The 17,297-nt window shown below is 38.6% G+C and overlaps 2 pseudogenes; both read left to right on the forward strand.

Annotated features, from left to right (window-relative positions):
* Window positions 1-3,260: 3,260 nt before the first annotated feature.
* On the forward strand, window positions 3,261-4,644 carry LOC150007120 (elongation factor 1-alpha 1 pseudogene; annotated as a pseudogene).
* A 5,197-nt stretch (window positions 4,645-9,841) lies between these two features.
* LOC150007121 (ubiquitin-ribosomal protein eS31 fusion protein pseudogene) lies at window positions 9,842-10,383 on the forward strand (annotated as a pseudogene).
* Window positions 10,384-17,297: the final 6,914 nt, after the last annotated feature.

Consider the following 17,297-nt stretch of genomic DNA (forward strand, 5'->3'; position numbering starts at 1 on the left):
ATTCCTTCTCACAGACATAATGAAATGTCCTGGGAAAAGTTTGTTTCACCATGGTCACGAAGCCTCTGCTGGACAGAGCAACTTCCAACTGAGCCTAGGGTGTGTGAGGCATTTCCACCTCAATATATTAGAAAAATGATGAATATTTAGTGTTTTAACTTTATTTGAAAATTTTGATTTTTTTATTAAAGGATATTCTTCTAGCACAGGGATCTGAAAACTATAGCCCAATAGCCAAATGTAGATGTCTATGTTTTTGTATAGATGATAAGTCAAGAATTGGGTTTTCCTCTTTAAGTTATTGAAGTAAAATCAGAAGAAAAATAATAATTAATGTCATGTGAAAATTCTATGAAATTCAAATGTTAGTGTCCAAAATGAAAGTCTTATTAGGACATAGCCACACTTATTTGTTTATACATTGTCTAGCTGCTTCCACATTTCAAGAGTGGAGCTGAGTAGCTGTGACACAAACCATGTGTTACATACTGTTTCATGGCTTTGCACTGCTGCTTGGTTCACTACTAATCACAGCGACAGTTATAATTCTACAACATTTCTAGTACCATGCATATCACTATACTATAACATTTGTTTAATTACTATTGTATGTCATGGCAAAATAATGCAAAAAGAAAAATGTGGAGTTTGAATATTGCAATTGTGATATACTGGTGTGAATTATTTTGTTATCAAACTAGGTGGCTAAATATCTTCTTTTATTAAGCAATGACACTATAGAAGTACCACAAAAAATGCTGATTTTACCAGCTATGCACTCATTTCATCTCCAACTCAAGATTGGCTTTCCCTGGCTATTGGTAAGTAAAATGATGTTAGCAATACAAGCCAGTTTTTGCTTACAAGAAAAGTCAGTAAAGAGTTTATTATCTATGAATAAAAACTATCATCTATTAATAATTGTGGAACCAGATCTTCAAAGTTGAGAGAACACTTTTTTTTTCAGATTTAATGTGTTTTATTGATTAAAATATTACATTTGTGCCAATTTCCCTTCCCTCTGCTCCCCTCCACCCGGTGGCCCCCCTCCCTCCAGTTGTCCCCCCCTTTTAGATTATGTCCATTAGTTGTGCATACAGTTCCTCCCAACCTCTCTCCGTCTATTCCATTCCCTCCTACCATGATCCCCAATTCCTATATCATCTCCCTCTCTCTCCCCACTCCCCCTCCCTGTTGACCTCCCCCCAATATGTTTCCCGTACCCACAGTTCCTTTTCCACTCTCGTTGCCTGTTCAGTTTGCCTTTGTTTCATCTCCCTAGCTTCTGTTTTTTAAACCAGTCCCTTTAACATCTCATATAACAGTGGTTTGGATCTAATGAACTCTTTCAGTTTTATTTTGTCCTGGAAACACTTTCTCTGTCCTTCTATTCTGAATGACAGTTTCGCTGGATAGAGTATTCGTGGTTGTAGGTTTTGGATTTTCATTACTTTGAATATTTCTTGCCAGTCCCTTCTTGCCTGCAGGGTCTCCCTTGAGAAGTCAGCTGATAGTCTAATTGGGACCCCTTTGTACATAATTCTTTTCTTCTCTCTTGCTGCTTTTAAGATTCTCTCTTTATCTTTAATTTTTGACATTTTGATTATAATGTGTCTTGGAGTGGTTCTCCCTGGGTCCAGTCTCTTGGGAACTCTCCTTGCTTCCTGGACCTGCAAGTCTATTCCCTTCCCCAAGTCTGGGAAGTTCTCCTTTATTATATTTTCACTCAATTTTTCAAGTTCTAGTTCATCTTCCTCACTCTCTGGCAAACCAATGATTCTTATGTTGGGCCTTTTATAGCTGTCCCAGAGGTTTCTGATCCTCTCATTGTTGCTTCCCATTTCCTCTCTCTGCATTGGTTGACTGCTTGTTCCTTCTCCATATTCCAGTTTGTTGAAATGAACTCTGGATTTTTTTTCCTCACCATCTGTCTCGTATGTGGTTTTGTTCCTTTCGTTATGAATGTTTTTCGCTTCTTTCTTATCTTTTTCCTGCTCTTTTGTGAATTCTGTAAGCCACCTGATAACAATGGCCCAGAACTGAGCCTCTGACACGTTTCTTATCTGTTCATCTGTCAGGTTCTCTATCTGTTGCCTGGTGAGCTGTGTCACCGGGATTTCTATAGTTGTCTGCCTCATTTTGACAGATGCGTTTTGTTTTCTTGGGCCGGCTGTCGGGGGCAGTGCCTGTGTACGCGTCACAAATCAGCGACCGGCTGGCGCCTGCCTGTCCGCGACCTATTTCGCAGCCCTGTGGTGCTTTCTTTGGGGGCGGGGGTCCAAGATGGATTCACACAGTTATTCAGCTAGGAGACCGGGATCCGTCCTCCCGCCCCCCTGGGCCTCACTGTTCAAGGCGATGCGGCGGCCGCTCTCCCCAGCGCCGGGGTCACGCACCGCCAGGGGCTTGACCGCAGCCGGGATTCCTCGCCGCCCGCTGCTCCGGGTGCGACCGCAAACAGCACTGCCCTCTTTAACTCTTACCTGCCCAAATGGCACCGCTGGTTTATAACTTCATATGTTGGGCTTCCGTGTAGTTTTATTTCCTGCAGTTTCTAGTTATCCTTTGTTTTGAAGTAGTTGTATTCCTCTCTAGTTGTAGAGGGAGACCTAGCGTGTCCGTCTAAGCCTCCATCTTGGCCGGAAGTCCGAGAGAACACTTTTTTAGCACAACTTGAAGTGGAATCTGCTACGATGTGTTATGACTAATGGTTGTAAAAATATATGTAGAGCAGAAAAGCAATTAGTTTTTCATAAATTTACAAAGCTTGTGGAGATGTAAGGTATTTAAGGCCTATGATTATTCATTGTATTAGTCAATAGTAGGTACTTTGCAGAAAGTATTTGGATCCATCTGATATTATTGACAGAGCAGTGTCAATAGCATATACTTCATTCACTCTTATAGGCTTAACCATTGTCAACTGGAAGATTTTGACTTTGAACCAAGAATAAAACTTTTCTAAATAAGAACTTCTCTCAACCACTGTTATCAAATACTGAGTATCTTTGAAATTAGCTTTTGCTGTGGACTTGATAATGTTCCTTAATGAACATTAAGAAAGTCAAAAGAGCGTTTATATGTGAAATGTATACTTTACTATACTATAGTCATTTCCACAACTGATGTTTAAATCACAAGTAATAAATTTTTTGATAAGTCCTATGCTATCGTAAGTTAAAACACTACATTTTTTAACAATGGGTTTGCCACCAGAACACAGGTGTCATGAAAACCACCACGACTACATCAAAGCCAAAATGGGAAAGGAAAAGATTCACATCAACACTGTGGTCATTGGACATGTAGATTCTGGCAATTCTACCACTACTGGCCATCTGATATATAAATGTGGTAGAATCAACAAAAGAACCATAAGAAAATTTGAGAAGGAGTTTGCTGAGCTGGGCAAGGGCTCCTTTAAGTATGCCTGGGTCTTGCATAAACTGAAAGCTGAATGTGAGCTTGGTATGACCATTGATCACTCCCTGTGGAAATTGGAGACCAGCTACTATTATGTGACCATCATCAATGCCCCAGGACACAGAAACTTTATCAAAAACATGATTACAGGCACATCTCAGGCTGACTGCACTGTTCTAATTGTTGTGTTGTATTGGTAAATTTGAAGCAGGTATCTCCAACAATGGGTAGACCTATGAGCATGCCCTTCTGGCTTACACACTGGGTGTGAAACAGCTGATTGTTGGTGTTAACCAAATGGATTCCACTGAGCTGCCCTACAGCCAGAAGAGATACAAGGAAATTGTTACAGAAGTCAGCACCTACATTAAGAAAATTGGCTACAACCCTGACACAGTAGCATTCGTGCCAATTTCTGGTTGGAATGGCGACAACATGCTGGAGCCAAGTGCTAACATGCCTTGGTTCAAGGGATGGAAAGTCACCCATAAAGATGGAAATTTCAGTGGAACCACACTGCTTGATGCTTTGGATTGCATCCTGCCACCAGCTGTCCAACTGACAAGCTCCTATGTCTGCCCCTCCAAAGATGTCTACAAAATTGGTGGCATTGGTACTGTCCCTGTGGGTCAAACAAAGGCTGGTGTTCTCAAACCTGGCATGGTGGTCACCTTTGCTATAGTCAACGTTACAACTGAAGTAAAGTCTGTTGAAATGCATCATGAAGCGTTTAGTGAAGCCTTTCCTAGGGACAATGTGGGCTTCAATGTCAAGAATTTGTCTGTCAAAGTTGTTTGTCGTGGCAATTTGGCTGGTGACAGAAAAAAATGACCCACCAATAGAAGCAGCTGGCTTTACAGCTCAGGTGATTATCCTGAACCAGCCAGGCCAAATCAGTGCTGGATATGCACCTGTTCTGGATTGTCGCACAGTCCATATTGCTTGCAAATTTGCTGAGCTGAAGAAGATTGATTGTTGTTCTGGGAAAAAGCTGGAAGATGGCCCACAGTTTTTGAAATCTGGTGATGCTGCCATCGTTGATATGGTTCCTGGCAAGCCCATGTGTGTTGAGAGCCTCTCTGACTATTCTCCTCTGGGCTGCTTATTGTTCATCACATGAGACAGACAGTTGCTGTGGGTGTCCTCAAAGCAGTGGACAAGAAGGCAGCTGGAGCTGGCAAAGTCACCAAGTCTGCCCAGAAATCTCAGAAGGCTAAATGAATATTAGCTCCAACACCTGTTACCCCATTTTAATCAGTGGTGGAAGAATGGTGTCAGAACTGTTTGTCTCAATTGGCCATTTAAGTTTAATAGTAAAGGACTGATTAATGATTACAATGCATTATAAAACCTTCAGAAGGAAAGGAGAATTTTGAGGACCATTTTGTGTGTGTGTGTGTGGCAGTTAAGTAGTTTTTAAAATCAGTACTTTTTAATGGAAACAACTTAACCAAAATCTGTCACAGAATTTTGAGAACATTAACACAAAGTTTAATGAGAACCCGATGTGTTCTTTTGGTCAATACTGTAACTGACTTTTATATTACTTAGGTTAAAAGACTTAAGAGTAACCCATAACCTATTTCTGGCATTGTAACTGCTGATAATTTAGAATTGGATAATTCTCTTAAAGTGTTTTTTTGTTTTTTTTTCTGGGTAGGGACTTTTTCACTTTGTCCTAAAGGGAATCTATTTACATAGTAAGAGCTATGAGAGGGGCTCTGGCACACACTAAAAAGATTAGGACAAATAAGCAAAGTATGGTAACTTTGTTTACATGTAAGCTAGTTTATAAAGACCAAGTTGTGCTATGTTAAAGACCATGTGTTACATATAAAAAAATCTGTAGTTAACATCAATATTGAGTAAATTTATTTCAGATTTTAGTTTCCATTTTTACTGAAATGTGAATTCATGTTTACAAATAGTGGGATAGTTTAAAGAAACTAAAATGGGGCTTAAATAGTATTGAGCACTGTCTTGCTACAATTAATTGTATGTAGATTCTAGAGCAAATAAATGATGCTGGAACTTGGGGAAAAAAAGTTAAAACAATAAACTAGATCTTCATTTTTAAACAAATTGGTATTGAGCCAACCTATACTTCTGAGATAAAATTACAATTACAGTACCATTATTCTGATCTTGAAAAGAACACAATGGAAATTTTCATATTTTAACATTTATTTAACTGTGCAACTGAAGAGCTTCCATCTAACTTCAATTGGAAGTGATTAATCTGCAACCTAATGACATGTTAAAAGGCAAATATTAAGAAGATAATCTAATAGAAATATATAAGTTCCTTCCAACAGATGAATATGTTTGATTAAAATCACATGTCAATGGATTTCTTATCAGTATTTGGCAGTACCAATTTATGTGAAAAGACATTTCATAGATGAAATATACAAATTTCATTTCAACTCAACATTAACAGATGTTCCTTTATGACCACTTGATGATAGAGAACACTAAATTTGAAAGCCCAGTGTGAATTTTCTATCACTGCTATAACTAATTACCACAATTTGGTGGCTTAAAACAATACCCATTACAATATCACAGAATGTTTGTCAGAAGTCTGGGTTACAGAATAACTGAACTAGACTCTTTCCTTAAAGTCTCATAAGATCAAAATCAAAGTGTCAGCAAAGCAGTGTTCCTCTCTGGAGGGTTTGGAAATGATCCCACTTTTAAGCTCAGTCAGGTTGTTGCACAAATTTAGTTCCTTATGGTTGCAGAACTGAGGCTCTCATTTCCTGGCTGACCACCAGCCACGGGCCAATCTTTGCTCCTATATACTCCCCACATTCTTTCTCATGCTTTCCTTGTGGCCTCTCCACTAACTGCAGGTCAAGGTCCTCTCATGCTTCTAATCTCTACAACTTCTCTTTCTGTTATCTCTCTGACTTCAGTCTGAGAGCATCCTCTCTGCCTTTAAGAGCTCATATGATTAAATTAGTCCCACCTGACAATACAAGTTAATCTTCCTATTTTAACATCCACAATCTCAATTATATCTACAACGTTTTTTGCTATATACATATTCAAAGATCCAAGGATCACTATGGGACATACGTGTGGGGTCATTATTCTGCCATTAATCCAATTAAGGAACTCGGTATTACCCCAAAGAATTCCATTCATATTAGTAGAAGACCTATGGTACAAAATTGTACTCCATTATCATTATTATTATATTTTGAATTTTGTTAATTAAAATGAATGAAAATTTATTTATTTTTCTTGTTATATAAATACCTGTCTAATTTCCTCAATTTTGCCTCTAAAAATATTTTTTTAAATTTAGCTTTAGAGAGAGGGGAAGGGATGGAGAAAGAGGGAGAGAAACATCAATGTGTGGTTTTCTCTTGTGTGTGCCCCCAACTGGGGACCTGGCCCACAACCCAGGCATGTGCCCTGACTGGGAATCTAACTGGTGACCCTTTGGTTTGCAGGTCAGCACTCAATCCACTGAGCCACACCAGCCAGGGCTCATTTTTGCTTTTCGGTCCCTAAAGCTAAAATGTTTATTATCTGGTTCATTACAAAAAAGTTTTGCCAAATTCTGTTTTAGTGGAAAAATTAATTGGTGCAGACTTTCTGAAAGGAAATTTAACAATATGTTTCAAAAAAGAAAAACACAAAAAACTAAAAAATGTTCCAGAAATTATATTACTAAGAATTTTTTCTAAGATGCTAAGTATTTAACACGTACTCAAACTTATCAATAGTTATTTTTGTTTACTCAGCATCATTCATGAAAGCAGAAATGTGAAGCTAATCTAAGTATCTACCAAGAAGGGGAGAGTTAAATAAATTAGAGTTAATCCATTTGGTACTAAAATTGTAACATAATAAATATAAATGTTAGCTATTTTTATCATCATTATGCATATGCATTCTAATATTTTTAAATAATGCATACTTATTACATTTTAAAGTAATAGTTATAATTAAAGTTATTTTTATAAAACTAATTGACTTATTTTTGTGGGAACATTAAGGAAGAAATAAAAAACGACTTTAACCTACAGTGATTAATCCTAAATTAGAGCCCTATAGATATTGTTTAGAGATATAGGAAAATATTCAATGTGAAAAAGCTAAAAGATGATTGAAGTTGTCCCTTGGGAGTAGGACTGAAGGCGAGAAGTTGTGGAGCAGGGACTCTTGCTTTTCATTACAAAGCCGACATAGTACATATTTTACTTTGAAATAGTGTTGGGGGAAAGCGCTAAAGATACCGTGAACTGTTAGAAAGACAAACTAGTGGGTGGGTCTTAGACAAATTCAGCCTGAACATCACTGAAGGCAAAAATGGCAAAACTGAAGCTGTCCTATTTTAGGTACATCATAGAAGGAAAGGGTCTTTGATAAAGACAATAATGGAAAAATTGAAGGAACCAGAAAAAGAGGATGACCAAATATGAAATGGACTGACTGCATAAAAGAAGCCATAAACATGAGCCTATAGGAGATGAGCAGAACTGTTGGGGACAGGACACTGTCCACGTCACTCATCATAGAGTCACCAGGAATCAGAGGCGACTCAGTGGCACAGAGTGTATACACACACTACTTGATTTTACTTTAATAAAGCATAAAATATGGAATTTTGTATACACATGTATGTACATGTGTGTAGTTTATCCTTTTAAGAAATATATGGTGGAGTCTAACTTTTCATTAGAAAATCAATATAGACCACAAAACAGAAATAACTAAGGAATTGATTATTGTGATTGCTCCCTCCCTGTGATCCAACAAGCCAGAGCTTAAATGATAAAAGATAAATTTAATGAAATCTCACAAACTTGAAAACAATATTTTGTAGCTCATATTTTTCACTTTGATTTTCATGTTCTAATGCCTATATCTCTTTTTTTTTAGAGAAGACGCCTGGATTCTGCTGGCTATAAAACTCCCTCCCTTCCCAAGAGAAAGGAAATATTTAAGCCAAGTTCTTTTTTTTTTTTTTTTCCTAGAGAAAATCCTACCAAGCAGTAGAATATTTTCCCTGGATACATGAATAGGCAAAATAAGGAAAGGTCAATAAAGAGACAATGTTTTTTAATAATAAAACCCAAGATATGCTAAGAACACAGAAAATTCTTTTACTCAGTACCATGAACAGGATGAGCAGGGGCTTTGGACTACTCAGGCCTGATCCAAATTCCAGTAATTCCTAGCCATCTTCACCTTAGTTCTCATACCTGTAATGGCGAGTGAAGTGATACCATCTCACATGGTTTTTAAATAAATAATTAAAAATAACTATAAAGTAACTAGCACAGTGTTTAGTATAAGTTTAGATTGAACATAGCTAAGTTTTTCTGCCTTTACTTGTAAACTTCTCTCGCAAACCATATTTTTTTAGTATCTACAATAATATAGTATCTAAACATATCTGTATATGCTTAGATATGACTTTTAAATACATGGAAATTAATTTAGTTATATGTTTTACTTTTAAGTATGTACTTCCTTTCAGTTTTGATAAGTATTTTGAAGGCAAGAATACATCTAATAATTCTTGTATAACTCCATGTAATATGCATTTTATTTCTATGAATGTGTTTTAAAATTTTCATTCAATAGTCCACTTAATCAGCCCAAGAGCTAATGAGGTGTGAGCTTTTATTATCTAACTATTACAGATGACAAGAAGTAAACTGACCAAAGTAATACTTGGTAGAGAAAGAGGGATTTAAAGAATTTGAACCTGGATGTGTCTGTGTCCAGAGTCTGGATTTCTACTATGTTGTATTGCCCTCATCCATAGAAAATGGTAGAAATGTCACTGTAATTGTTTTATGCTTATCCTTTTAAGTACATTTAGGAGGTACACTATCTGTTTTTAATGTCTACATCCATATACAACCAATCACCAAATTATATCTACTTTCACTTGTGAATAACTCACAAAGCTTTCCATTCCCAACCACCCTTGCCCTTATTACCCTGGTTCAGGCTGCTCTTGTCATGGTTCGAATTATTCTGGCCTCCCAAAGGGTCACCCAGTCTTCGTTCTCCATCCTCACTATAGCAGAGCTGTGGTCTAAAGCCCGGTCTCTTCCTGTAACACTTGGTAAGTCCACGTTGCTCCAACTCCTTAACCCCCCTTCAAATGGAAACTCTATGAAAGTAGCCACCCATTCAGCTTGCAAGGGTGGGTTTGGACATCTTGGTTATTCACTGAGTCTTTGGTCTGTGTGTTGACTGAAGCTGGTTTTCAAGTTCCTTTATATTCCTGCACCAATTCATGCCTTCAACTTTATCTTTTGCTACCACTGCCCTTAATTTATACTCTAGCTAATGAACTTTGCTTAGATCCTGAAAATCACCAAAAAGAGAAACAGTTATCAGAAATACCCAGAACTGAAATTAAGAAAGATAAACTCTAGTTTTTTTCTTTTCCGATCCGCCATCTCTGGTGGACTCGCCGCCAAGATGCAGATTTTCGTGAAAACCCTTACGGGGAAGACTATCACTCTCGAGGTTGAACCCTCGGATACAATAGAAAATGTCAAGGCCAAGATCCAGGATAAGGAAGGAATTCCTCCTGATCAGCAAAGACTGATTTTTGCTGGCAAGCAACTGGAAGATGGGCGTACTTTGTCTGACTACAACATTCAAAAGGAGTCCACTCTTCATCTTGTATTGAGACTTCGTGGTGGTGCTAAGAAAAGGAAGAAGAAGTCTTACACCACTCCCAAGAAGAATAAGCATAAGAGAAAGAAGGTTAAGTTGGCTGTACTGAAATACTACAAAGTGGATGAGAATGGTAAAATCAGTCGCCTTCGTCGGGAGTGCCCTTCGGATGAATGTGTTGCTGGAGTTTTTTATGGCCAGCCACTTTGACAGGCATTATTGTGGCAAATGTTGTCTGACCTATTGCTTCAACAAACCAGAAGACAAGTAATTGTATATGGGTTAATAAAAGACATGAACTAACATTAAAAAAAAAAAAAAGAAAGATAAACTCTAAGATCCAGACAACTTGAAAATACCAGGAGAGCTGAGCCTGGTGACAGGACAGCTGGAAAGGCCCAACAAAGAGGCTCTTGGGAACGAAAAGAAAATGGGCAACGGGCACAAAGCACACAGGAGTACAGACACGTCGTCGCCACAAGGACTGAACCTTTGGATTGAAGACAGTTTGTTGTGCCTTATCCTTACTGACATTTGTACTTCCCTTACATTCTTTAGTTTCTTTGGTCCCTCTCTTACATTGGGAGAGCCCTTCTGGAACGTGTCAAGTAGCTATTATGCTATTATGTGGTTATTATGTGCCAGGGATCCTGCTAGCACTGAGGGTAACAAGACCAGGGGCTAATAGGCACCACCCTCGTGAAGACTGCACTCTATGTAGGAGGACAACACAGAATATTTCAATACAACAGAATGAAGATGGCACTAAATTTTGTAGCTTCTCAGCAAAGGAGGGGCACTTTGCCGAAGACAGGGGCTCACAGAAAGGGTTTTCATCTGTTAAAGTCAAGACAAATGAAGAATGGCCTTGAAAATTCCCCAAGCAGACAAACCAGTTTAGTCATGCAGACAAAACTTAGCTTATTTTGAAAGACTATGGGATTCAGGACAGGCCTCCCTCACAAATGCCACTATGTATTGAATAGTCAATATAAATAATGATATAGATATGTAGATATGTAATTTTGAATTAAAGTCACTTCAGAAACAGCTGGGGCAAGAAGAATGTTCTCACTCTCCTTTAGTCTCCCTAAAAGCAGGAAATACAAGTTCCCATGTGAAAGATACCTTCCTTGTACCAAGAGAAAAGAAGCATCTTTATCACCAGAGATAGGAAATTCAGGCTAAGAAGGTTATATAAATATACTTTTGTGACTTCTTCAATAATTTGCTACCCCAAGCCAGAATTCTTTTGACAATTCATCACAAATAATTGTTCCTCTGTTTAAAAGGTATGAAAAACTGCCCACTCTGGTCACTTTTTAAAGCCTCATTCCACGTTCTGGTTTGAGCGCTACCATCCTTTTGGTGTACGCACAATAAATTTTTACTAATTACCACTTCAATGATTCACTGGTTTTACTGTTGCTGCTTATGAATCTTTGATGCATGGCAGTTTCTCTAAGTGTTTATTGATTTTGCCTATGTCCATAAGATAAGTAAATCTCCAGACATGTAGTCTACATGCTTTCTGAAGGTGTCTTGTTTTTATGTATAATATGTGAATGGTTATATGAAACATTTTTATTTTTCCATTTGGACATCAACTTATATTGTTTACGCTGTTTTTCCTGGCTAAGAAGCTGAAAATTTCCCAGAAGGTCACAGCGAAATTCCTCATTTTGACAGGCTGAAGAGCAAAATTTTTGAATGTCAAACGTACTTCTAAATAGTCTGAGTGTGTCTGTTGTCTAATGCCATTTCACTTATATTTCTTCTGAAGAAATCTGTTTTCCCCAGCATGAAAACTCAATTTGGAATTACATCCTATGCAGTTCCTGCTGCACCCGCAGTCAGGTTCTTCCATTTCTTTCCTCTCAAAGTCTAGACCATTGGGTGGAGAATAAGTTCTGGTAAGGGGCAGGGATTACAAGCATATAAATAGAACAACTGGGTCTTCCATATTGTGATTCCTGATTGACTGGAAGTCCACCCACATCTTTTCAGCAATATGCAGTATTGAATATGCAGAATAAGAAGTTACTCAGAAATCACAGTTGCAACTCCTGGGGGCAGTGATGTACTGAAGAGAGGTACAGGGAGAGGGCGGATGGGTTGCAGCACCCTACCTCAGGTTTAGGCAGTAATAGCATTGGCTGCAGACAATTTAATGAAATAATAAAACTGACTAAAATCTGGTTTGTTTTTCATTATAACCATATATTGTCAAACGAAATGACAGTAGTGGTAAAATCCTCCTCCTTGAAGGTTAGATCACGCCCTCTGTGCAACTTTCTCCCCCAAATGTCCCCTTCTTAGTACTTAGATCTCCCGTTCCCCCTGACCCTACTGAGCAAGGTTTGTTATCTTCTGTTGCTGTTTATAATATCAATGTGATATTTATGATGCAACAATAAATGTGGAGCTCTAATAAGGAGCAACATCCTCATCGGTTCCCCATTAAGAGTACCTCTTGCATGATGAATCCAGTACTCACAACCACTCCACAAGCAGCTCCATAATGATATTTATTTTTTCCAGGATCTGATTGGAAGAGCTGCTTTGTCAGGGAGTAGGATATCTTTTCATGGTCATGCAGGCTTCCCTCTGAGTACAGTAACACCACCGAAAACCCAGGTTGGAAACCAACAAACCAATCTGAACATGAGCACAAGCATTTGGAAAATGTATAACTTTTTGGTAAACAATATGAGAGCAATATATTACTGAGCTCATCCAGAAGATTATATATGTATTTAGAGTAACTTGAAGAAGACCTTAAAAAGAACATTTCAGAAAAATGAATTGCTATCAGAAGGAAGGGGAGAAAGAAAGGAGAGATGGAAGGGATAAAATGTAGAATACCCTTCCACTTTGTGTAGGGCAGACTGGTTGACCTGTATTACACTTGCATTTAGGAACAAGAAACAAAACTAAATTAAAAGGTGATTTTAAAGAAATTGTGATCCACTTCTTCCCAAATTAGAAAATGCTTATTTAAATGATTGAAAATCAAACATGCACAGAGCAGCACGGCGTCTTTGTGCACTGGCTCAGTAAGGCTCTGCCTGCACTACTCTGTGTTTTGGCAGGCAGGGTTTTACCTTCAGTCCAGCTATTCCCCTGTGGCCTCAATATCCCAAGTATTTTTCCAACCTTTCTCTTTTTCCAGACCAGTACTAAAGCTTGCATCTCCTGGTATGCCTGGTCGCTTCCAAAGCTCAGTAGCTCTGCATTTGATACTGTATGAATAGTAACCAGAAAAGGGAGGCTGAGACTTGGATAGGGAATTAGAAGTTGTTTGTGGTAAGATGTAGCAAACCAAGCAAATGAACCCCGTGAACTCAAGTTCCGGAAGATAACGAAATCATAGCTGGAAGGCAAGTTAATGATCACCTATTTTAGTTCTATTACTTTATATCAGCGTCATCGCAAGATGTCGATTCAACACGGGAGGAGACAGATACTATGTCACTCCCAAGTCGGACTGCACAGCCATTCTCGGCGGTGCAGATAGACTCTTAAGAAGCTACACCATCGTCTCTCGAGACGGACGGCTGCCGACGACGACGACTTTATATTAGGTAACAAATATAAATCCAAGGCAAAGTGATACAGTGGTTAAGTAGGAAGAGAAATTAACAGAATGCTTAAGCAGAACCTTAATTACCTGAAATCTTCTCCAGAACTTTTAAAAAATATCCTCACCCGAGGACATACTTATTAATTTTAAAAAGCAGGGAAGGGAGAGAGAGAGAGAGAGAAACATAGAGGTGAAAGAGAAACATCAATCAACTCCCTCTCATTCACACCCCAACTGGGGACAAAACCCACAACCCAGGCATGTGACCTGATTAGGAACCAGACTGGTGGTTTTCTGGTTTACAGCTCTTCTCTAAAACTTTAACCCTCTTCCCCCATCGGAAAACACTAGTTCTGGCAAAAATTCAGTACTGACGATTTATTTATAAATGGTATAAATGTATAAATGTCTGTACCATTTTGTGCCTTTTTGAATATATACTGTGGATATTTTACTGTTAGGATAGAAATGGTACTTATTTTAAGTTTTAAGCATACAGGGCACAACAACATGTTAATGAGACTGAACCTACAAGCTAAATTTGATGCATAACCTTATATATGATGAATTTTAAGTTATTAATGCAAATCCTATCTAAACTTCTCATAATTTTTATTAAGTCAGGCTGATTGCATAAACTCCTCAGATCCATCATATCACCCCATATAGATATGGTGATAAGAGATAGTGGATTTTCCAGAGAAATAATGCGTACATATTTGTATCCTATTGAAATGAAGGTAATTTTTAAAAATACCAAATATCACTGGATTTCCTTTGTGAACTATTATAAAGCTTTTAACATAAATGAATTACAAATTAAAAAATCAATTTGTTTGTCCTCTGGTTTTCATTCAGAAAGCATGGTCTGCAGAAACTAATTTGCTCCGTACAGAAAGACTCAGCACCAAGGTTAGTGTCAGCTGCCCTTCATCCAAACATTCCCACCATCACATGATTCCTATCATGTCCCTTCCTAGAGAAACTTTTGTTTAAAACAAAACACGCTCACAAAATAAACCCCATAAAAACTCCCACATGACAATGTGCTCAGAGAGGGGTCTGGCCCCATTCTTAGCCCCTGTGTGAGCCTAGATTTGTCTAAGAGAGAAGCAAGAGATGCAAGATGCATCTATTGGTTTCCTCCCATATTTGCCTGGACTAAGACTGTATGTGTGTGAGCAGGGGATGAACCTACAACCTAGGTATGTGCCTTGACCAGGAATAGAACCTGCAACCTTTTGGTTGTAGGGTGATGCTCTAACAAATTGAGCCACACCAGTCAGGGCAGGACATGGCTTCTTAATGACACTCTTGAACCTCTAAATTAACCAGCTCTTTAATTCTTGTTCTTCTGCATATCTCATTATGTGAGATAAGAAATGCCTTATCACTTAAGTCAATTGCAGCTGCAAACATACAAAACATTAAAGATCAAAATTGCATCTAAAACTTTCTCAGATGTGCCCTTCCTGGATACAATAAGCCTGACCAAGGGCTGTGGGTGATCCATCAAAGTCCTTAAAGCTATCACAAATGAGTTCAAAGAGCATTTTCTTAAAGCCCCAAAGCCAGCATTGTGTTAATGGCAGTGGCTGAACAATGAGTGCTATGTGAAGTGACAAAAGGGCATCTAATGCTCACCTTGAATATAATAGGGACTTTGGGTAAACAAGGCAAAAGAATCCAGGAAGAGGCACATGGCTAAACTGCATTATTCAGCCTCTCCTGTGACTAAGTTCTAATCAGAAGCTGATTAGACGCATGCAGCTTTCCAGACTGAACCATAAAAGCTTCCCAGGTGTACTCCTCCGCGATCTTTCCCCCTTTCATCTGGCTAGCTAGGAAATGACCTCGGGAATGACCTTGGAAGTCATGAGTTAAATGTGAATAAATGACTTGTAGAACTGAAGCCTCTATGCTCTACCTTTTTCTGCTGAGCAGGAATATCCATAATGGACTGTTAACATTTATTATCCTATTATTGTTCTATACTGCCAAGTGTTAGAGTTTTATTTGTTGTATTTGCTAGGATTACAGCATTGGATAGTACAGTGGAGTTACAGAGTTCTAGTGAATAGTGATATGAATGAATTAGTAAAGTGGGCTAATAAAATCCAAGTTTATAAATAAGGAAACTGTGGATCACAGAGTTGGGTTTCTTGCCCCAAACACCCAGGAAGTGACTTTTGGCACTGTCTGAGAACTCAGCTGCTCTGTGTCTGAGGTCATATTCTTCTGGTGTCCTATCCTGCAAAAGGACAAGTAGATAAATTCCCACTTGGTTCCAAGTGTTGAAAAACGACATTGACCAATATACATCAGAAACGACAAATCCTGTATGAACTAAACACTACAGAGTTTTGTGTTGTTACTGACTGGTCCCTAAATGCACTGCTCTCAGCTTTCTGTTAAGCTTTGTTTAAAATCAATCATGTGATTGATATCCATTGATGTTTTAGTGCAAATTAACTCCTTGTAGTTTGATTTAAAATATTATTAATATTTTTCTTCTTTTAAGCATATAATTTATCTTTCTAATGAGTGCATAATACTATTTAGCATATCCATGTACAGCATCAAAATTAAAAATCCATTTTTCATCTGCTCTTAAAAATTTTTTTCTAATAAAAACTAATGTTTTCATTATAGATAGTGACTTAATAATCACCCACTGAACCAATTTTTTACCTTTGGAATGAGATGTTAAAGGTAAGTAAGGGGAGGAGACAATAATGACCCATGTTGCAATAGATTAGAGTTGGAGGCATAAGTATACACTCATATTTAGCTTAATATAAATACAGACAGTTATATAAAGAACTATTTATAGATGACACATGTACACAGATTAGTTTAATGTATGTACACCCTTGCTTTCAGCTGAGAGGACGTAGAGGCAATAACACCACAACAGCAAGCAGCATATAAAGCACCCAGATTTTTGTTTCTTATACCATTTTATAGTAAAAACAAACCAGGGCTCCCTGGAGAAATGGCTGATTCTAGGACTTGGGAAGAAAGATACAAGATGAGTCTGGACTATATTCGTCGTCGTCGGCAGCCGTCCGTCTCGAGAGACGATGGTGTAGCTTCCCAAGAGTCTATCTGCACCGCCGAGAATGGCTGCGCAGCCCGACTCGGGAGTGACACGGCATCCGTCTCCTCCCATGTCGAATCGACATCCTGCGATGACGCTGAAGCTACAGAGCCTGGGCAGGGCGATATGGAGGGCCAGCTGTTGCCCATGCAGCAGACCCCCCCTCTCTTCGCAGCTGAAGGATCCAAGGGAAAGACGGAGTCAATACAGCTTGGCTTCAGGTGCGCCGCAGGAGTTGCCGGTGTTGACTACAACGTCGAACCGCCTTAGGGACTCCGGCTCCGGATTTTCTGTCGGGGTTTACTCCCTTAGCCTTTCCCCTGAAGAGGTATGCCGCAAGGCAGCGGAGGTTTTTTGGAGTCAGAGTTTTCCTTCTCTGATGTACCCTGACTGGAAGATCGAACCAGCGACACTTAGCTCGCAGGCCGACGCTCAATCCACTGAGCTAAACCAGCCAGGGCTCTGGACTATATTATAGTGCAAGAAAATAAGGAATTTTTTTAACAGTCCCAATAATAATGGGACATGTCAAAA

The sequence above is a fragment of the Furipterus horrens genome, unplaced genomic scaffold, assembly GCF_987537825.1.
Source record: "Furipterus horrens unplaced genomic scaffold, mFurHor1.1.pri manual_scaffold_6, whole genome shotgun sequence".
NCBI lineage: Eukaryota > Metazoa > Chordata > Mammalia > Chiroptera > Furipteridae > Furipterus > Furipterus horrens.